Source organism: Ambystoma mexicanum, chromosome 1q, assembly GCF_040938575.1.
Source record: "Ambystoma mexicanum isolate Mex_15411 chromosome 1q, UKY_AmexF1_1, whole genome shotgun sequence".
NCBI lineage: Eukaryota > Metazoa > Chordata > Amphibia > Caudata > Ambystomatidae > Ambystoma > Ambystoma mexicanum.
In genome coordinates this window covers 899,144,488-899,165,524 of record NC_090922.1, presented here as the reverse complement: position 1 = coordinate 899,165,524, position 21,037 = coordinate 899,144,488, and the positions used below count along the sequence as shown (strand labels likewise).

The 21,037-nt window shown below is 45.4% G+C and overlaps 1 long non-coding RNA gene across 1 annotated transcript in view; it reads right to left on the bottom strand.

Moving 5' to 3' along the window:
* Positions 1 to 21,037, bottom strand: part of LOC138538520 (uncharacterized) — a 181,564-nt gene that overhangs the window by 136,049 nt on the left and 24,478 nt on the right. The window lies entirely within an intron of this gene.

Below are 21,037 nucleotides of genomic sequence, written 5' to 3'. Positions count from 1 at the left end.
ACTGCAAGGGCTACCGACCGAAAAACTACAATGGATTGCAAAAACGTGTACCACAGTCTGGTCAGAACATATAGCAAAATTGACCTGGGTGAGTGCTGTAGAAAAAGCATTGAAAATACAGAAAGAAATCTCAAGCGAACTTTGCTTCTTGGGAGAAGGGAAAATCGACATGGGAAGAAACACGAACTGCAGTAAAAGCCTAATTATCCCAGATATGAAGAAAGGAACAGCAGCCCTAATGGACACTTACTGGGTCTGTGGCAAACGGGCGTAAATGCACCTCCCACCATCATGGAGGGGCACGTGTTCCCTGGCGACACTGCACTCGGCTCTCATGGTAATACGAGAAAGCCACATCAGAGAAGGGGGCAGGACGATGACCCAAGCAGCAGCCAACGCCCCACCCACTGGAGAGGCACGACTGTATGTCCTGTCAGAAGGGAACGTCGAAGGAATGGTATCCAGAAAACAGAGGTTGTCAAACTACATATCAAAGGCCTCCTCGTACTTTTGGCACAGATCCCAGACAGGTACAGGCTATTCAGCTCAGCGGAAACCTTCTTCGCCTCCCTCATCACAAGCATTCAGGCCCGGGCAAATGCAAAGTGGCTACAGATTACGCGGTGGGAGCTGATCCAATTGGCCAACGACACTGAAGAAGGGTTCAACGTGATGAAGGTGGAGCTAAGGGCCCTAAGACTAATGACAATGCAAAACAGGTATGTCTTAGACCTATTGACGGCGATGGATGGAGGTGTTTGCCAAAAAATCGGAAGTGCCTGTTGCACTTTCGTACCTTCTGAAGATGCTGATAATGGGACACTATCACATGTCAATCGCTGCAGTGCACAACCTAGGGGAACGCATGAAGAAAGAAGGTGGTGCAGAATCAAGCACATGGTTCGGCAACATTTTTTCCTGGGTACCATCCTGGATGGGGCTCGCAGTGAAACTACTAATGCCCCTCATCGTATTTTTGCATGTGATTTTTTGGGTGTGCAAGTTGGGTTGTCCATGCTGTGCAAACGTACTCCCAAATGGAACGATGATGATGGTGACGATGGGCAATGCCAGAGGAGGGGCACGTACGCAACAGGAAGCACACGTACAAACTAGTGAGAATTCAGAGCCCAAGTTTAGAATGGTACCTATATATTATGACGGGGATATAGTGGATAGGTTATATCATACCACAATAAAGGAGCCCCTTGAACTAGAATGGAACACAGAGGTATGGGTGGACCTGGAGGGAGACAGGGGATGTATATATATGACCTGCACACCAGATGAGTATGGTAAAAGGGGGGAAAGGCTCCGGGGGGGTTTGCAGAGCTTGGATGCCAATAAAGGGAACGCCGGCCTGGGACGAGGCAGTGTTAGCTGAGAAGGAGCGCGAGTGGCTGGGGGAGCTAAGGTATTCATTACTTAAGTAACGAAAGGGGGGAAATGTAGGGGAGGATAGGTCAATAGGACCCCCCTCCCACTGCATCTCCAACCCTGGTGAAGACTCATGACTCGTCGGCAGTCCACCTGCCCCCGGGCCCAGGCGGCAGGGTAGCTGCAGACCGACACATGAGGCTGCACCACCACGTTATGTGGCAGAGCACAGACGCCATCTTGTACTAAGACAACTCCATTTTGCTAGAAAAGTTCAGATCTAACCCAGGCAGAGCCAACGTGCACACTGAAAGCTGCAGCTTGACCCCCACTCGACCGCGCTCACAAAGGCCGACACTTCCCCCACCCCCCAACGCATTGCAGATCCGCTGAGGACTTGTTCTAATGAGTCACCAGACACGAGCAAACAACAAAATAAAACACTGTAGCTGTTAACCTTCTGCAGTACATCATTGCGCAGCCATGAACGGGAACATTAGGAAGTAACTGAAACCAGCCCAAAACCTGCAGGCCCTGACCCTGTACCAAGCCCCCAGCGTTATACTGTGTGGCGCCTTAAACCCCTAGCTACCCCGAAAACTCTTGCAATGTGTAGAAACCATTTATGTGATATATGTCATTTTGACTAACGTTCGCTGCTAATGTGAAGAAGAATGGGTAAAGAGTAATATGCAACCGATATTGTTTATAATGTAGAGATGTATGAAGACTGGCTAGCTGATGACAATATGCAATAACATTTGTTGCCCTCTTTATACATACAGCTGCCTAACACTACCTCATGTTCGTATGTCAACTATAAATGTGAATTGTTGTGATAAAGGGTATGGCCCCCAGTTAATATCCCTTCTAATGCAAATGCATATGAGTCCTCTTAGAGACCCCATGTGCTGTTGTTCGCCCCTCACCCATGGGACAGTATACTGCCTTGTGCAGGTTGCCACGCACAGAGCTGCAAGGCCATCTCCCCCTCCTCCCACCCAGGCCCACCAGAGATAACTGCTGTTCAAACAGCACAGCCACGCCTCCCCTCCCGACCCTGCTGGACCCATTTCAAGCATCCGCCTCCCCCATGTCAGAGGCCGCCACAGCCTGACTCCATGACTTACGAGCTACCTGGTCCTAAATCCCACCGTCTCTCAGGCACTAGTCACATTCCCCCCACGGGCCAGTGGTATCTCCGTCGGCCCCAAGTTAATGGCCCTAAAAAGGGGGCGCCCACACGTGCACCAACAGATCGTAATACCATCCCTCACCTAATCTACCAAGACAGGGTGGTCAAGTGACCCCTCCCATGCCCCTTACTATGCACATGAGACCAGATTGTTTGAACCTAAGGTATCCTCCAAACTGATGTATTGGGAAACTTCAGATCGCATATCAATGTTCCTGTCTGCATATTGATCTAAGGTCATCGCTTACAAGAGTTGTAAACCAATGGAAAGCATAAAGTGTGACAAATGGGTGTGAATGTGTGGCCAAAAGGGCAAATGTTAGTTTAGTTATCAATCCTCATTACAAGGCATGTTTGGCACTCCACCCCGATGAGCCCAGCTGACCTTCCAACCCCACGTGGCGCAGCACCAACGTCAACCAACCCTGGAGGAGCAGCTACCTATTGTGTACACCCCCTAGATATCACCACCCAATCCCCACGATTATGTGTCCCCTATAGCTTATGTCACCCATGACGTGTTCTGGAAATAAGTCGGCCTGTCTTTGCTACTGTCAGACAGAGCGCTCTCGGAGTTTGCAGAGTCCTTTGCATGCCCTATATTGATCTATATAAATCTCTTTTGATCTCACCCGCACTTGGTCCTTGTCTCATTCCCCTTCTGGGGTGTGTCCTTTATTGCCTCTCACTAAGGGGGGTGTGTTTCTGGGGACGCTTACATTCACACATTATAAAAACTAACAGCATTTTCTGCAATAGACAGAAAGATTCCCATTTTACACAATGTAGTATATTTGTGATGCACATAAATAGTCCCCTTGTTATATCTTACAGTTCTGTGTGCTACACATGCATGTGGAATATTTAATCCTTCTTAAATCATTGAAAAATATGGTCGTAATGTTTGATGAGCATTACATACACATACATAATAACACATCAAAGCATAAAGCCTGCTTCAGTGAGATACAATATGTGTACATTGCATAAACAACATTGGCGAACATCTACTCTAGTACACCATTTCAAGCCAATATGAATTATTTGTATAACTTGCTGAAAGCTATATTTTCACTTATTGATTGTAATGAGAAGAAGTGAAGTACAATAATTAACCCCTTAAGTGACAGGCTATTATACAAGTCTATGCAAAAAGTATGAGCATACTCGTCCTTGAGACTTAAGCAAATAGAAAAACACATTATTATCCATTTTGCACTTTTTTTTAAAAAGGAGTAAAGGCTCCACATTTGAACAGTTAGATTCATAATTTCAGCATGCACATGTTAGCATGGGTTTGAACTGCAACTGGGCCCCAGGGTGTGAAATTCATTACTGGACTCAAGAGTGTGAGTCTCAGGCAGAATTAAATATATGCCAATGCGCAGAGCAAATGATTGAAATTGCACATTGCTTCAAAATGATATTTCAATTAACTGAGTTGCATTGAATATAATACTAATATAATCTAACATACTAATTAACCCAACCCCAGTTAACATGTAACTGAATCCCTGAATAAAATTTAATGCAAATTAGTCAATGATGAACTAAGTTGAATGCAGACTGATGAAAATGCATGATTCTTTGAAAAAGGGAATTTAAATGTGCAGGCATGTGGGTGACAAAAAAAAAAGAAAAGTGAAGGTCTGTTCTACTGCAAGAGAGATGCATCTTTTTGCTCTTCAGCAATGAAATTGCGTGCCAGTTCAGAGGAATTATCTTTTCAAGGGTAGATTTTTTCCTTGACTGACAGGGGGTTTGGTTAAAAAAGGGTTTTGAGAGAGAGCAGGGGGGCAGTTTCTCTTCAGACAGTTCCTCTTTGGGCACTGGTAGATGAAGGAGCAGAGTGCTGGCTGGGCAGACAGTGTTCAGTGCTGGTAAGCTGATTGATGCTGATACTGTCTCCTGGGCTAACAATCCTTAGAAAAGCTGCAGTCTTGAGAATACTTATCTGTGTGTCCCTGTGCAAGGCAGGCAGAAAAGCTGGGGAAGAGTTCCATGCCAAATTCAGTCGGAAATACAGCCAAAACATCTTGGTAAATATGAAGTTAAGTGAGCAACTGATGATGTGAATGATATCAGGTAGCTCAGGTTAAATAATTCATTTCATTTTAGGTGCTGTATTAGTGATCATATTTGTAATATGCATGCAATACTGCATTGATATTTCTCAAAGTCTAACTGTGTTTTTTTAAAGTGTATTTCTCTTGCCAAGTTGCATGATGACAAGGATAGTTGGCAGGGCTTTGCCCAGGTAAAGCACTGAAAGCTATTACAAGAAGAAATGTACTTGGACTATGAAGTACAATGTGGGCATAATTATCTCTCTGTGTAATTTGCATATTTCCATTTTACGATATAAAAAACAGATTCAAAAGTAACTTAGTCTCATGATATTTATTCCACATTCAGTCCCTTTTATTTGACATGCATAAGGAGACAGAGGTGTGGTAAGAAATATCCCAAAATAAAGTAGCTGCCATGTAATGTTTATCTAGAGAGATTGAATGAATGTGCAGTATTTCAACTGCATGCTTTGCAATTGTTGATACTCTGGCAAAAGGGCACAGTGTGGTATTGTGCATAAGGTAGCACAGGAGGGCATGAGCCATCCATCCAGAGTGTTTCAAGTACAGTATTTTGTTTGTTAGTGACCCTGGTAAAAAAAAAAAATATTAGACAGTGTTCTGGAATCAGTCTCACCACTATAAAAATACCCCAACACGTTACCACAATATATTGCCATGGATTATAAAATACCACCAAATACCACCATAATACAAGATACCATGAAGTAATAGATATAACCCCAAAATATAAACAACATGCACATTTACTCTAGTACATCATTTCAAGCCAATATTATTTGTATATCTTGCTGAAAGCCATATTTTCACTCATTCATTGTAATGAGAATAATTAAAGTACAGTAAATAAGCATATAGAAAAACACATTATTATCCATTTCACATTTTAAAATGCTTGTTGGTACAAAAACATCTGACACGTTATTCTCTATTTAAGACACGCACAGCAAGCTTTTAAATCAAAATGTATATGCCTAATAATTGAAGGTATTAGATCTGTGAATGGCAGAATATCTAGAGGTTACTATATGAAGCCAAGTTAATAAAATTCAACCAGATGTTAACTCTAGAAGAGCAAGTGCAAAATATAGAATATTAAATAGAGCTCCCCATCCAGTTCATATGGTGAGTTACAAAATAAATATCGTTTAGCCCGCTGAAACATAAATGTGAGCTACAACTGGAAATTAATAATGCTGCATAACATTTGGATTAGAACAACATTGATTTTTAATGTGTACAACAGTTCACAAATATTAAGTTGGATTTTGACCTAACCTACCTTTGCATAAAAAACATGTAATGGCACTTAGGACTGAAGCATGCCATTAAATGAAACAAATGTAATCAAAATGATGCATTGTTAAATCTCACATATTAAAGTTGGCTCCATAAAATATAGGACAGTAACAATAGATCATCACCTAGAAGTGTTAAAAAATACTTGAAGAAGAAACAGTGCATTTAAAACATCAATCAAAAACATCTATTTACAGAAAGAAAAATAAGGCATTTCTTGAAATAAGAATAGATACATTGAAAAGCATCAGGCAGCCATAATGCCAAAATTGTTATTTAAATGTACTTCGGTGTTTCCCAGCTTTCATAACAATGAAGGCTACAGAAACATTAGCTAGACCAGTCAGAACATTGTGAAAATATTTACATTTCTAGCTTATTGAGATGAGAAGAAAGACTTTGGCCTGATTCACAGAGCGTTTTCCTATGGGATGGCGCTATTATAAAACGCTTCTGTGGATCAGGCCCTTTCTGTGTTCCATCAAGTGGGATACGTTTAACGAACACAGAAGAAAACAATTACCTTGCATCTGCATTTTAACCATAACCTAATCCGTTTCTATCATTAGTTTTTATCTTGGCACGGCCAACATGGTGTTTCATTTTTCAAAGTCAGTGGAATGATTACAGTTTTGTCAGGTAATAATATTGTCTTATTAATGACATAAGCTAAAACTATTTTGGCACTGGGTACCTAAAAAAGGTACACTGCCATCTACTAGATCCAATCCCTAATGCTCCTGGGTACCTTGAAAGGCAGAGCAAGGTCTATTGATCAATGGACTACTGCCAAGGGCACACCTTAGCTAATGATGCAAATAGAATGTGTCCTAACTACCACGATGGGGCAGGCATTCCCTTTGGATTGCCTAGACATGGACATCTGCATGCAAATATACTGCAAATGTATTGCTTAGTAAGAACATGTGTGAACATTTTTGATGAACATTAAAATGAATAATGATGACAAACTACTGCCCGCTTACGTCATCTAACATATTTACTTCTTTAAAACTCATATCCCAAAACTATGCACAAACAGAGCTGCTGTGTAGTCTCATGCAGGATCTGAGATGTTCTGCTGATACCATGTGCACTTTATTTTGCTTCCTTTAACAATATGGAAGTTTAATTTTCCCATAGTAAATGCAGGGCTACAATTAGCAGGTTTGCATAGAGATATTGGCATGTGTGCCAGGACGGGCAGTGTATGCAACCTGATATGGGATAGCCTGATGATCATCAAAGAAGACTCATTTCCATCAAGGGATTTAGTATTGCTTAGTGGGCACATGTAAACTCAATACAGCCCTCACTTTTCAGTCAACGGCACTTAGCATTCTGTGACTTGGAAGCTTGTTTGTATCATTAGCTTGATCTCATAATTATTCAAACGCAGAGTGATATTTTCTGAAAAAGTGAAAAAAATAAACGACACACTTGCCAGCTACTTCCTTACCAAATCCATGTACATTCAGCATGTACAGGAAGCAATTGGGTATGTGCTATCCACACATAGCATGGGTTATTTGCGTTGTCTGTAAACTGCTCGCTGTTGCTCTAAATAAAATCACCTAATTGCTGTTTTTGTGAATAAAGTATGCAGTTATACAAATGATTTTCTTTTAAATTATTTGAATACAATCAAATAAGATTTGGAAATATTTACTTTACCTTTTTTTCGGAAACTTTTTCATCTGCAGGGTGTGGGCGTAATAAAACAGTAACAATGTGCACTTTCAAGGAGGATTAGGAATTTAATATGTAAAACGATCAACAAAGATGGCCTAGTACTCTTTGGTCTTCTCCTTTAATGACTGCCTGCTGGCAGCACTTGACAGGCAAAAGATCACAGCAAGAAATGTTAACATAGGTGCACTTAAGTCGTGTCTGCTCACCGGGTGCTCAAACTGACAGAGCTGTACTCCACACCCCCCACACACACACCCCTCTATAAGCTATGCCCCCGGACGGATCCTGACCAAGCCGGCAAGGAGCCATTGTCCTCATAGCAGCCTTTTATTCAGATCACTCAGTAGCACCATCAGGATAATTTGTTTTGATGGCGCTAACAACGACCATGTCATGTGATGGCATCTTCTCTTGATGGTGCTCGTCACGCTGCATAGCACACTACATTTAAAAGCAAAAGAGGTCTCTAGCCACATGGGAATCCCTCTTATATAAAATGTGCTGCATGGAGCATGGTGCCCTCAGGGACAGTTGAATGATTCTTAGGATAATCGCTTACGAATAGGGGTTAATTCACTCATATTGAGGGTCATACACAGGAGTTTGTGGGGGACAGGGACGAGCAGAGGGACGACACAGCCTTTTGGAGTAAGGGGGGGCATCGTGTGGGTGTACACATAAATTGGGTTAGCATCTCAGAACTACCACCGATTGTGCTTGGTTTTAACTAGATATATGCGCTTACTTTGTTCGGGAGGACGGGGGGTGGGGTGGGCAAAATGAGAGGGAAAAGGTGGGGTTCAAGACCAATTCCTTCAGCTCAGCTTGGCGCAACAAGGAACATGGCATAAAACTAACATGTCTGTAAATCTGGTTGGTAGACAGTCCTTTCTTCCTTTTTTAAAGATTTTTTTTATGAGAACCGGCTTACGTGGATTGTTTGCTTGTTGCCCTACTTCATGGGTTCTGCAGTTGGGTTTGTTACTTGTCTGTTCCAATGCCTGGTCGGGAAATTGACATTGATTCTCTATATTACTGTACTAACGCACTGACAACGTCGATGGTCTAGATGTGTTTGTTTTTGTTGTTGAAAAACTAATAAAAAGAGTGTAAAAAAATATAAATATAAATATAACCAAAGTCTCTCTGAAGCGCAGCACTTTGACTCTTCATGGTGCTCTCCATTGGTCAACAATTTATCCGATTGTAGGAGTCAGGGGAATTTGAAACTTGCTGTGGGCTCCTGAAATGCTTGACAGATCACAGAAAGACCCCTGGAATACCTTCAATGACTTCTGGCCAGTACAGAGGTCTCCTTTGGTGTCAGGCTTTGGGAGTTTGTGGTTTTTGAACTTTCGCAACACAGACAAATGGTTGGCTTCTGGCTACCTGGACATGACCACTGGAATGGACCATGGACCCTCACCTATCTGGACTGTCGGGACATCTTTGTTGGATTCTGGTGATGGGAAGCTCACTGGCAGACTTTCCCCAGCACTAAGAGACCGTGGACCTTCTCTGGTGGGAAACAGTGGTCAGTGATGATGGCAAGGATGTCCCTTGAAGTATTCTTCACCAGTTTGGAACTATCGCAGCTCCTGATGTCAAGCAGCACTTTGCCAGTGTACCTCCTCTTCTGGAAGTTAAACTGCAGTGTGCTTCCAGTGGCCACAAAAGCTCCTCTGGACCCTGGGTGAGACCAATGGACTTTTGTGATGCAAGATGTCCAGGCACTCCTCATCTGGATTCATGAAGACCCCTTCTCCGGACGGCAGGCACACAAGGACTGGCTTCCAGGGTACTTTTGATGAAAAGCAGCAGGTTGCAGAATAGTCCCTTGTAGCTCTGGGAGAGATCTTCTATCCAGGTGTTCTCTTGCATTAGTCCTTGGAGGGGAACAGCAGCCTTTGGATTTCGATGAAGACTAGCAGCCGCGATCTTCCTCCTCCAGCTTGACTCTAGGGATCAGCTTCCGTTTTGATTTCAATTCTGAACAAATTGGTGATTGCAGGGACCCTACTTATACACATTTGTTCCCCATTCACTCAGGCTGAGCCGGGCTCAGTCAACCAATCACCCAGAAGGGCATTGATGCAGGCAGGCAGCAAATCAGGCTCACAGGCCATTCACTCCACCCAGACACGGATAGCAATAAATGTGGATTGGGGTAAGCACCCTGCCTTTTAGCACGCTACACTGCATTCATACCAGTTTCAGTCAGGGTGTCTCATGCATTGTGTCGCACAGAGAAATCAGACACGCACAGCACAGAATGTGAGTTGATCGCACTTCCATTCACACAGGTCCATCCCCAAGGGTGTACCCACAACACATAGTCCCTGGGAAGACTCCAGTCAATCTGACAGGAGGCAGCCCCAGAGCCATAAATGGTATTTCGACCCAACAGCCAGTCATGGCGAAGAGACAGAGTCAGCTTTTTCCAGGACTTTGGGAAACAATAGAAAAGGCAATAGAAAACCAAGAGGCCACGGTAGCCATTGTGCCTTTTTTCGGGGTTCCATTGATTCCTATGGCAGGGCCTGGGTGTCCCAAAAATGAAGTCACTCAGAGCCACTGCTAAGTCAGCATGTAGCTGCCACCAGCCCATACCATGCTCTGTGGGCAACACACAGGTGCCCATAAACACACATAATGGGTGCAGGGGTGCAACCCCACCCATGGGTGCCATAAGAGGTGCACTGCCAGAGTTCCAGGCGGACCTCAGTGGCAGAAAACATAGAGGAAACATACACAGAGAAGTGGTAGGACAAGGACAATGAGGCTATTTCCCTCCAAAAGGCATTTCCAGCATCCCAACTGTAACGCTCACCTGATTCCCGCAGAGGCGCCGGTCTTGACTGGGTGAATGCCGTATCTTCAAAGGTGATGTGTAACACACGGTTGGCTCTTTGGGCTGCACCTCTGTGCACTGTATGTCTGACTCGAAGAGTAAGATGTCTGCAGATAGAAAATATGGGATTAATGAACTGGGGTTATTGGGTGCCTCTCTCCTCTTCCCTTTCTCTTCTCCTGTAGAACCCCAAAAGTTAACACCCTCACCTTAGGTAAGTGAACGCCGAGCTCTCCATCTGCCTCGGGGCAGGGTGCCGTAACCAGTTTCTTCACTGGATAAGGGTGCAGGCCTCTTGACCTCAGAGGACTGCTGTCCGTCGTTAACTGCACGAACGGTAAGTTCTGGGCACTTCAAATGTCTTAAAAGTCTTTTGTAATGATATCTCTTGTTTTGCAGGGTTCCGGCGATGGCGGACGGCGGGCTGATGAGAGTTGAGGATCGAACCCGCGTGAGGAATAGAAGCGCCTGGAAGCACGTAAGTAAGCGCTTGTAGCCTGCTTCACGATGCGCACTAACTGTCCCTTTTATCTTGCAGGTACAAGTTCGGAGCTTTAGAGAAGCTGAAGGGTGCTGGAATACCCACTGGATTCGGCGTGGGAAGGAGTAATGGCACGTGAGTAATAAAGTTGCCCAATGTCTTTAAACGCACCTTCTTTTGTCTTTCAGATGCCGGAATGCAGTGCGAAGACCTCCGGAGCATGCGAAGAGTAGGTAAGCCTTTGTCTTTCAGATGCCGGAATGCAGCGCGAGGCGTTGGTGACAGCCGATGGACCAGGTAAGAGATGCGCTGCCACTGAAGACCGTAGTGCTAACCTGTTCTTTCTTTGTCTTTACAGGTGCTGCTGAAGACTGGATTCCAGGATGGTAAGCCTTTGTTCCCTTAGGCCCAGGATCAGAAGCAGAAGACACGATGAGCGTTCTGCTGCAGAGAATGCAGAATAACGCAAAGCAAGATTCATCCATCGGGTGTGGTTTAAATAGCCTCCTGTAGTGCTTAGGTGTCTCCTTCCACAGCCACGCCTAAGAAAAGAGTTCCTGCTTTCCAGAAGAGTTCCAGTGTTCTGAACCTTGGGAGTGGCTCCTGCCCCACCCAACAGGAAAAGTAGTCCCAAACAGAAGAGGATCAGGGGTTCAACTGGCAGGTAAGTAAGCAGCATGGTCTGCTGCAGGTAAGTCCACCCAAGCATTATGAGCCCGGCGCTTCCAGCGCTGGGACTGGGCATCTTTATGAGCCTGGTGCCACTGGCGCCAGGACAGGGTCCAAAAGGTCCCAATTGGGACTGGCTGGCACTCGGAACCGGGGTTATGGGTCTGCTTCCAAGGGAGTCGGGCAAGTCCTGATCTTTTGGAAGCAGAGATCATGACACCAACAAGGACCTCACTTATTTGTGCCTGCCTTAGCCAAGGGCCAGACCCCTTATCCCGCATTGCACCTACAAAGTAATCACTGCTGCTACTACTCAGAAAAAGGCATCACCATGTGTCTCCTCCCTCCACAGCCCATCCCCACCCGGGTGAGGGTTTGACTGGCCATGCACCCTGTGCAGCCCCAGCAAGCTACACTAGTGAATCTCATCAACATCTCCCTTGCTTCATCCAACACCCTCCACACACACCGACATGTCCCCTTATGCTGTTAAATGCTCACTCAGCAGTCACTCACGCCGCAGAGATCGCCACCCTCATTTCATGCAAACAACTTGATGCCCTCTTCATCACCAAACATGGTTTACCCCATCTTCCCCCCAGGTTTTTCAAGTCTCTAGCTTCTCCACCCAGCTACTTCATCCAACATGCTGACCGGACAGGAAGGGCAGGAGACAGAATGGCTATCATCCACATGAATGATTGGTCATGCTCCATCATTTCTTGTTCCAGAACAAACTTGTTAAAATCATTTGTGTGCAGGTTCCATTTATTTCACAAGGAATCCAGCACCTTTTACCTCTATAGACCAACTCAAAGGAGTGTATCTTTCACTGCTGACATCTCCAACTTACTCTACAAACTAGCACACACTAATAATTTATTTTGCTAGCATTTTAACACCCCTGGGTCACACGTCGACAAACAAACTAGAAGCACACCTTTTGCACTTACCGGCTCCAGGCACCCTTAGCAAATTGTACTCCCCCCCCTTGCACAACAGAGGATATACCCTAGATTTAGTCTTCATATGATCCCACTCATTACCTGCACAGACCCTATCCCACCCATCTGGTCTGACCACACTGCCATCCCACATTTGATCACCCACTCCATTACAGCCCTCAAAGGTCAGTCTAAACGCCCCCTCACTCAGTGCCACTCATTCAAAACCTTCCTGGTCAATGAGCTACAAGAAAGCTTTGCCGTCTTCCCTAGCACAGGGAATGCCTAGGTGCTCCAAGAATTATGCATAACAAAGCTATGAATCTGGTGGACATTCATGCCCCGGTGCGCACTCCTGCACTCAGTGCGCACATCATCTTGCTGATCTTACAGCACCAGCCCGCCTGCCAGGGAAACTACCATCAAGGTGGGCCTTGCAGAATCCTCCCTGCTACGACAGGAGCTCCAGCTCCTCAAGAAAATGGCTAACACATTGCCCATTGCTGGGAAGGGGTCCTGCATGGCCCCAATCCCGTCCCCACATGATGCAGATCAGTTGTTTTTCTCATTCAAGGAGCCTATGGAGGTGAGTCAGCAGGTGAAGCCAGCCCCCTCTGAAGGACCACGCTCAAGGCCTGCAAACCCTGTCTGGAGATCCTCTGCACCACCTTTATTCCTGGAAGTGGCACACTCTGTGCGCACATCATCTTGCTGGTCTTCCCGCACCGACCCGCCTGCCAGGGAAACTACTTGCAAGGTTGGCCTTGCTGAATCCTTCATGCTACAACAGTAGCTCCTCGAAAATCTGGCCACCACATTGCCGGGAAGGGGTCAGGCATGGCCCCAGTCCCACGCCGACATGATGCGGATTGGTTGCTTTCCTCATTCAAGCAGCCTATGGAGGGGAGCCGGCATGTGAATCTGGACCCCTATGGAGGCCCACCCTCAAGGCCTGCTACCCGCTGTCTGGGGCTCCTCTGCACCACCTTTATTCCTGAAGAGGCACACTCACTGCACATATCATCTTGCTGGTCTTCCAGCACCAGCACCAAGCTGCCAGCCAGGGAAACTCCTCACAAGGTTGGCATTGTCGAATCCTCCCTGCTACAACAGGACCTCCGGCTCCTCGTAAACATGGCCAACATATTGCCTGTTGCTGGGAAGGGGTCCTGCATTGCGCCAGTCCCGCCCTGACATGATGTGGATTGGTCACTTTCCTTGTTCAATGAGCCTATGAGGGGAGCCGGACCCCTCTGAAGGCCCATTCTCAAGGCCTGTGACCCTGTCTGGGCCTGTCCGGGCAGGGAGTTCACCCGTCCCGCCATCCTCAGTAATGCCATAATCATTTCTGGACATGACCTATTAGTGTACTCCCAAGCCTCACGTTTCAGAAAGGATTCTGCAACACCTCAAACACTGTTGTACACAGAACACCCTTCACAAGGTAAGGCCCTGAATGATATGTTTGGCATATACACACATCCCTACTTGAGAGTCCTGGCTGGACCGGATTGGAATAGATCACCATACCCCTTCTACAAGCCCACCCTGTTTCACTACTTTTCTGCTCATGGCAGCCCATATTTGTGCATAGCCTGCTCTCCTTGCTTATCCTGGCACCACTATTCCAAATTGGATGACTATTGGCTACTATCAAAGGCATCCCCTCCACCACTCGCTAAGCATGCCTGAGGTGGATGGCAACACTGGTGTCTTTGCTTGACTGGACTACACACAAACATTGCTAATCAACCAATTTCTGACTATTGCATGACACGTGGCTGCCAGTCCTTTATCATTCCACAACCCCATTTAATGTAGGACCATGTCTGTTCTACAATCTCTTAATCCACACCACCATAACCCAATGCCAATGCACTGAAACATGCATCCCTCCCTTATCACTCTCCCCTTTGTTGTAAATGTGCCCTACACTACCCTCGTAGCCCATGCAGGTCTGCTTCTACGTATCATACCTTATCGTATAACCCAATTCATACATCATTTGCTGTTTTAGTACTTGCCCTTTTGTACTCCTCTTGCAGGCCACGCTACCTCACCATGAGGTGAGGCTTTACCGGACGGTGCATTCACACAAGTGTCTCTAACTAAATCTGTTTGTACACCAGATGTAGCCTCCTGCATCATGAGGTGAGGCCTAACTGGATTGTGCATTTCACAAATGCCTTTAAGTCTGCTAGTACACCTGATGTAGCTCCCCACACCATGAGGTGAGTCTTTACAAGATTGTGCATTTCATAAATGTCTTTAACTAAGTCTGTTTGTACAACCGATGTAGCCCCCCACACCATGAGGTGAGTCTTTACTGGATTGTGCATTGTTAGGCAGAATTCCCCTTCTATGGTTAATTTCCCTCACCTAGTGAGCCCCCCAGCGGCTTTGCTGGATTTCTGGAGTTTATTTGTCCACCTAGTAAGAGTGTGAGCCTTTTTTTCCACTCTTTCCTATGTTTTGCCATGTATATTTTTACTGTTTGTTTGATTTTGGGCTCTGGAGCACACCACTCCATGAGCCCCACGTTTTGTGTGTGTTACACAGCACCTTCAGTGCAGTGACACAGGGTTATCTTTTAGACTTCCCACTGACTCCATTTTTCTGGGGCTGACTACTGCCCCCAGAAACATGTAAAGTTGCCATTAACTTTATGTAGTCACCTTAAAACTACAGACCCAATACACCCCATCTTACATGGAGTATTGGAAAGGGTTAACTCCTACCCCTTTTTGCTTGTGCCTCTCTGAGCTTTGTTTTTCTCAATTAACATTTAGACTTGGCTGGTGGCAGTGGTATCTACCCTAACTTTTCTACCGCGATTATATTATATAAATGTGGTATTGTTCCAGACTATTATGGTAGCCTCAAACTTTAAACCCGCTTGCCCAAATACTTTTTATTTCAGCTCTGGTTGGGTTTAGTCGCCACTTCTTTTTGTTAAAGACCTTCTTGTGTTTTACTTTGTGCGGCAAACCAGGTTTGCCTTCTTTGTTCACTGTCTTTTGGTGGGCTTCTGCAGAGAAGCCCTCCTCTTGGCGCCTGGGTGTCTAGGTGGGCTGAATGTGAGGGAGGGGTGTAGCCACCCCCTGCACAGGGTCTCCATGGAGACCCAAGTCACACTTTGTCATGATTGGCTGAGGTGGTTGTCCGGGCTAGAAAACACCCCTGCTGGGTGATTGACAGGAGGCTGTGTGAATGGAGGATTTTCACATAAAAGGCAGGACTCTTGGGCTGGAAGCCAGAGTCGCCACTGGAACTTCAAGGAACTGAAGAGAAGTGGAGAAGAAGATGGCTGCTGCAACCCAGAGTCTCGGTGAAGCCCTGCTGCAGTCCTGAGCTATCTACCCTTCAATGACCATAGATAATCCAGTCCTGAGTCTTCTTCCCTTGAGCCTGGTTGGGTCAACCAGCTCATCTTCCACAGCCAGAGGATCCCCTTCGTGGTCAAAATCGTGCACCCTGCTGTAGTCGTCCGGATAGCCATCTGAAGAGCCCCTCCTGTTTTAAAGGAGCATACCTTTTATTCGCCGTCGCTGCTGCTGGACTCATCCCTGTTTAGTGCAGATCGCTCCAGATGTCCTTCTTGTCACCACGACTGAAGCTCCAGGAACCGTGAGTCTGCAGGAAACCACCAGGAACAACTGCCGTGGCACCAGGTTCTTCAAGGAATAAGGTACTGTGTTCAACTTCGAGGAACTAGGGTGATCCCTTTTCTCCTCACTAAAGGCTTGTCCTTCCCTCTTATAACTTTCGCCTCCTCTTCTGACAATATCTAAGTACTCCTGGCAACCTTGAATCGTGAACTATCTGACTGTGTGATCCTCGACAACAGGAACCCTGTTCCACCTAACACTGGCGCAGACCTATTTACTTTTATCTTTGGGTTGGAAAGTGTTCTCTGATTCTGTCTGCCTTGACAAAAAGTATTGCCTATGATTTTTGCCCCCAACTCTCTTGTGGTAACTCAGGTGCTAAGTATGTTTTTACCCCGGTAACATTTCTTCCCGCGGATATGCGTATCTTTAGTAAGACCAAACTGTCATTACTGTCAAAAAGTGATCGCATATGTATTCCCAGTAACGTCTTTTGTTTCATAACACCGGTCTGTCAAATCATAAGGTACTTACCTTGAGTTGTTCTGCAAAAGGGGAATTGGTTGTGTGTAGTGTATTTGAAGTGTGGTTTTATTTTACTAGAAGTGAAGTGTTTTGTAAACAGATGGTTTAAAAATAAATGTACTTATATTTTTTAGTCACAAACCTTGAGTCAGTGTTTGCTTGAGTCACAGTAATTGTAGTCCTTTGTGTAATCTCTACTACTGCTCATTTTCTCTTGAGATACGTCTGGCTGCTCAGTCACTTCTACCACTTTTTTCTGTGTAGTACAGGCTTGTACCAAAGGTGAACTTGTATTACCACTTATAGTCTTAACTCTGTGCAGTGGTCCCTAATTGCACTGCATAGGATTCTGCCTAACACTGGTGTACAGCGATGAGGATTTTTAAGTATAGTGACACTTAGAGTGCTGTTATTACCTTGGGTCAACTTACCACAAGGCTAAACACCACTATAGTCTAATAACTGAAACTCATGTCAAATATGTAAAGCTACAGTGAAGAGAATCTCTTAAACTACACTGCTGAGGTTTTGAGAACCATGTGTAGAGAGCAGAGACTTTATGGCAAATGCAAGAAATCAGAACTGGTTGCTAAGTTGTTGGGAAAGCAAAGTCTGGAGAGTGGGTCAGAAGACCCTACTCCTCCAGCAAATGTGGATAATGATGTTTCTGATTCTGAGAGTGTTGGTTTAGATGAAGTAGAAGAATCTTTGTTATGAGATCCTGCCACTCCCTTACCTGCTCAGAAACCACAACCTCTGTCCAAAGGGACCCCCACAGGTCCTACACTCACTCCTGAATGTATTGCCCATGAGAAAATGAGACTTGAATTGGAAGTGAAACGTATTGAGGCATAAACTGCCATGAAACATCAAGAGTTAAGGCTCAGGGAAATGGAGATGGCTCATGCTTTAGAGATGAAGTAATTGTCTTTGGAACATGCTCCTCTCCCAGAATCTACTAGGTCTTCCGGCCCTAAGAGACCCTGTATGCCAACGTAAATGATTGCTTTGTATGAGACTAAACTTGATGTTTTGGATTGATTAGCAATGTTTGAGTATAATCATGGGATTCAGGGTATCACAGGGAATCAGTTGATTCCTTGGCTTTTCTCTAGGCTTCCCCTGTTGCAAGTGAGGCTGTAATGGAGTTGGGGGAAGAGGATAAGCAGGATTATGAGTGTGTGAAGCTAGCTTTAATAGCTAGATTTGGGAAGACCCCTTCCCAGTACCTTAAGAGGTTTAGGATCCTCAAAAAGCATGATGGTACCCCTTGGGATGCCTGGGTGTGTGACTGTTTGAAAAACATAGAAGGTTGGGTTAAGGGTTACAAAGTGAACACTTATGAAGGTTTGAGGAATGTTATTTTGTTGGAGTTTATTTATGATGCATGCTCTCCTGAGTTTAGACAGAACTTGATCAAAAGGAGATAGATCCTAAGAAACTAGCTAAGGCTGCTGACATGTGGGTTGCCAACAGGGCTACTCACAAGGATACTGGGGCAACTTAGAAGAAGGAGGAGGGGAAGCAGCCAAAGAAAGATAATAAGGAGAATTCCAATAATTCCAATCCAAAAGAGGGCCACAAACATAACCAGGGTAAGCCACAAGGGAAACAGAATCAGGCTAGTGTACCATCTGGTGCCAAACCAGATGGAGGTCAGAACAAACCCCCATTCAATAAAGCATTTGGGAAATGCTTTGTTTTGTTGGTCAACTGACCATGTGAAAGGGGATCCCAGATGTAAGGATAAACCTTCAGGGGTCCACACTGTCTCCTTAGCCTTCTACCAAGTGGAGGAAGTACCTATAGCCAGTGGAAACGTTCAGTTACTAGCTGATGAGTACATAAGAGTCTCAGCTAGTGTTTCTTTAGTGTCCTTGGGTCTTTGGGAACAACAGAACTTAGAGGTCTATAACTCAATCCAAGATAATACTAAAGAGTATTATAAAGATAGTTTTCTTGTGAATGGTCAGGAGACCCCTGCCATCAGAGACACTGGAGCCAGCATAACTGTGGTTGATGAATGTTTTTTCAAGGTAGAAGATGTTGCTAAGGCACCCAAACACCTAATCAAGTTAGCTGGAGGCCCTGTGTAAATGGTTCCCCAGTAACCAGCTCTCATCCAGTGTAATGACAGGACTGCCAGCATACCTGTTAGTATGCAAAGTGACATACCTGGGAGAGTCCTGTTGGATAATGACCTAAAAACTCTTGGAGTTGTGTCTAGTACCCCCAGGCCTCCTAGCAAAAGGAAGCAGGAGCTCACCAGGTCAGCTAGGGAGAGAACCTTGAGAGGCTCTCCTGGGGATTTGATAGGAGAAACTATCCCCCAAGTCCACAGGACTTACTTACTGCTATCGCAGGACAGAAAGAGACAAAGGGGAAACCCAAGTCTGCCAGAAAGAAACCAGCAAGCACCCCTGTGCCCAGAAGGACATCACCAAGACTGTCCAAAGTCACACCTGTGACTCCTCCACCAGCTGAGGCTGAGTGTGAGGTTCAACCCTGTATGGTTCAACTAGATACTGAGGAATCAGATCTAGAAGAAGATCCTACTCTGGTTGGAGATCTTGACCCTGCTGATCATCCTGAGCTGCAATCTTTACTGGCAGAAGGTGGACCCAACAGGGCAGATTTCAGCAGAGGACAAACAGATTGTCCTACTCTTGAGGGTCTACGCCTACAGGCAGCTTCTCAGTTCAATGTGGAAGAGCCTGAGAAGTATAGGTTACACTGTGAAGATGGCCTCTTCTACAGTGAACCGACTGAGTCAACCCCTGGAGACTGAAAAACACTTGTAGTACCTCTAGAGAACCAACTCCAGTACCTACAGTTAGCCCACAAGATACCTTTGGCTGGTCACTTACGTTTTAAAAAGACCAAGGAAAGGCTCTCTCTCTACTTCTACTGGCCTAAAATGGGTTCCGAAGTAGACAAATTCTGTAGGAGCTGTCACACTTGCCAAACCTCTGGCAAGAGTGGAGCCAAGAATGTGGCACCCTTGGTGCCTCTCCCAGTGGTGGGAGTCCCTTTTGAGATAGTTGGGATTGACATTGTTGGTCTTCTTGACCCTCCCACATCTTCAGTAACAGGTTTATCCTGGTTGTAGTAGACCATGCTAGTAGGTAACCTGAAGCAATACCTATGAGAACAGTTACGGCTCAGGCTGTGGCTAAGGCCCTACATGGTATTTTTATCAGAGTAGGTTTTCCTAAGGAAGTGATATCTGACAGGGGATCAAATTTTATATCCCACTACATGCAAGCCATGTGGAAAACCTGTGGAGTCACTTACAAGTTCTCTACTGCCTACCATCCACAAACCAATGGATTGGTAGAGAGGTTTAACAGAACTATGAAGAGCATGATAGGTGCTTTAGAAGAACCCCATAAAAGAAAGTGGGACCTTCTACTGCCATGCCTTCTCTTTGCATATAGAGAAGTCCCTCAGGAGGGAGTAGGTAACAGTCCCTTTGAACTTCTCTATGGCCATCCAGTCAGAGGTCCATTGGCCCTAATTAAGTAGGGGTTGGAGCGTGTACCTTCCCCCAAGTCAGTCAGAGTGACTGACTATGTGATAGGTCTCCAGAGGAGAATGTAACAAATGATGGCACAGGCAAGTGATAACTTGAGGGCTGGTCAAGCTCTGGTCAAGCAATGGCATGATCACAAGGCTAACATGGTTGAGTTTACTCAAGACCAGCTTGTTCTTGTTATGGTGCCCACAAGGCAGAGGGCCTTGAAGGACAAATGGGTAGGACCCTTCAAAGTGGTGGGTAAACTTGGAGAGGTGAACTATCTGGTGGACTTAGGCAATCCTAAGGAGGCTCCCAGAGTCTTACACACCAACTGTTTAAAAGCTTATGTCTCAAGACCTGAAATGGGAGATTTGCTTCTAGCTTCAGCTCAAGAGGAGGAAGAGAGTGAACCTCTACCTGATCTCCTCAGAGGCTTACCTTTAGATGAGCAAGTGGAAGGAGTTAATCTCTCTTCCAGTCTGACTTCTGACCAGTAGAATGAGTGCAAGTTACTGTTAAATCAGTTTGCCTCCCTGTTCTCACTTTCACCAGGCTTGACCCCTTGGGGCCAGCATGATATCCTCACTGGTGACTGTTTGCCTGTAAAAAGCAGGGGGTACAGAATGTCAGACAATGTAAGAACCCATATAAGGAATGAGGTCAACAAGATGCTTGATCCTGGGGTAATAGAACCCTCTACTAATCCATGGTGTAGCCCAGTTGTGCTTTTACCATAGGCAGGATCCAAAGAAATGAGATTCTATGTGCACCATAGAGCACTAAATGCAG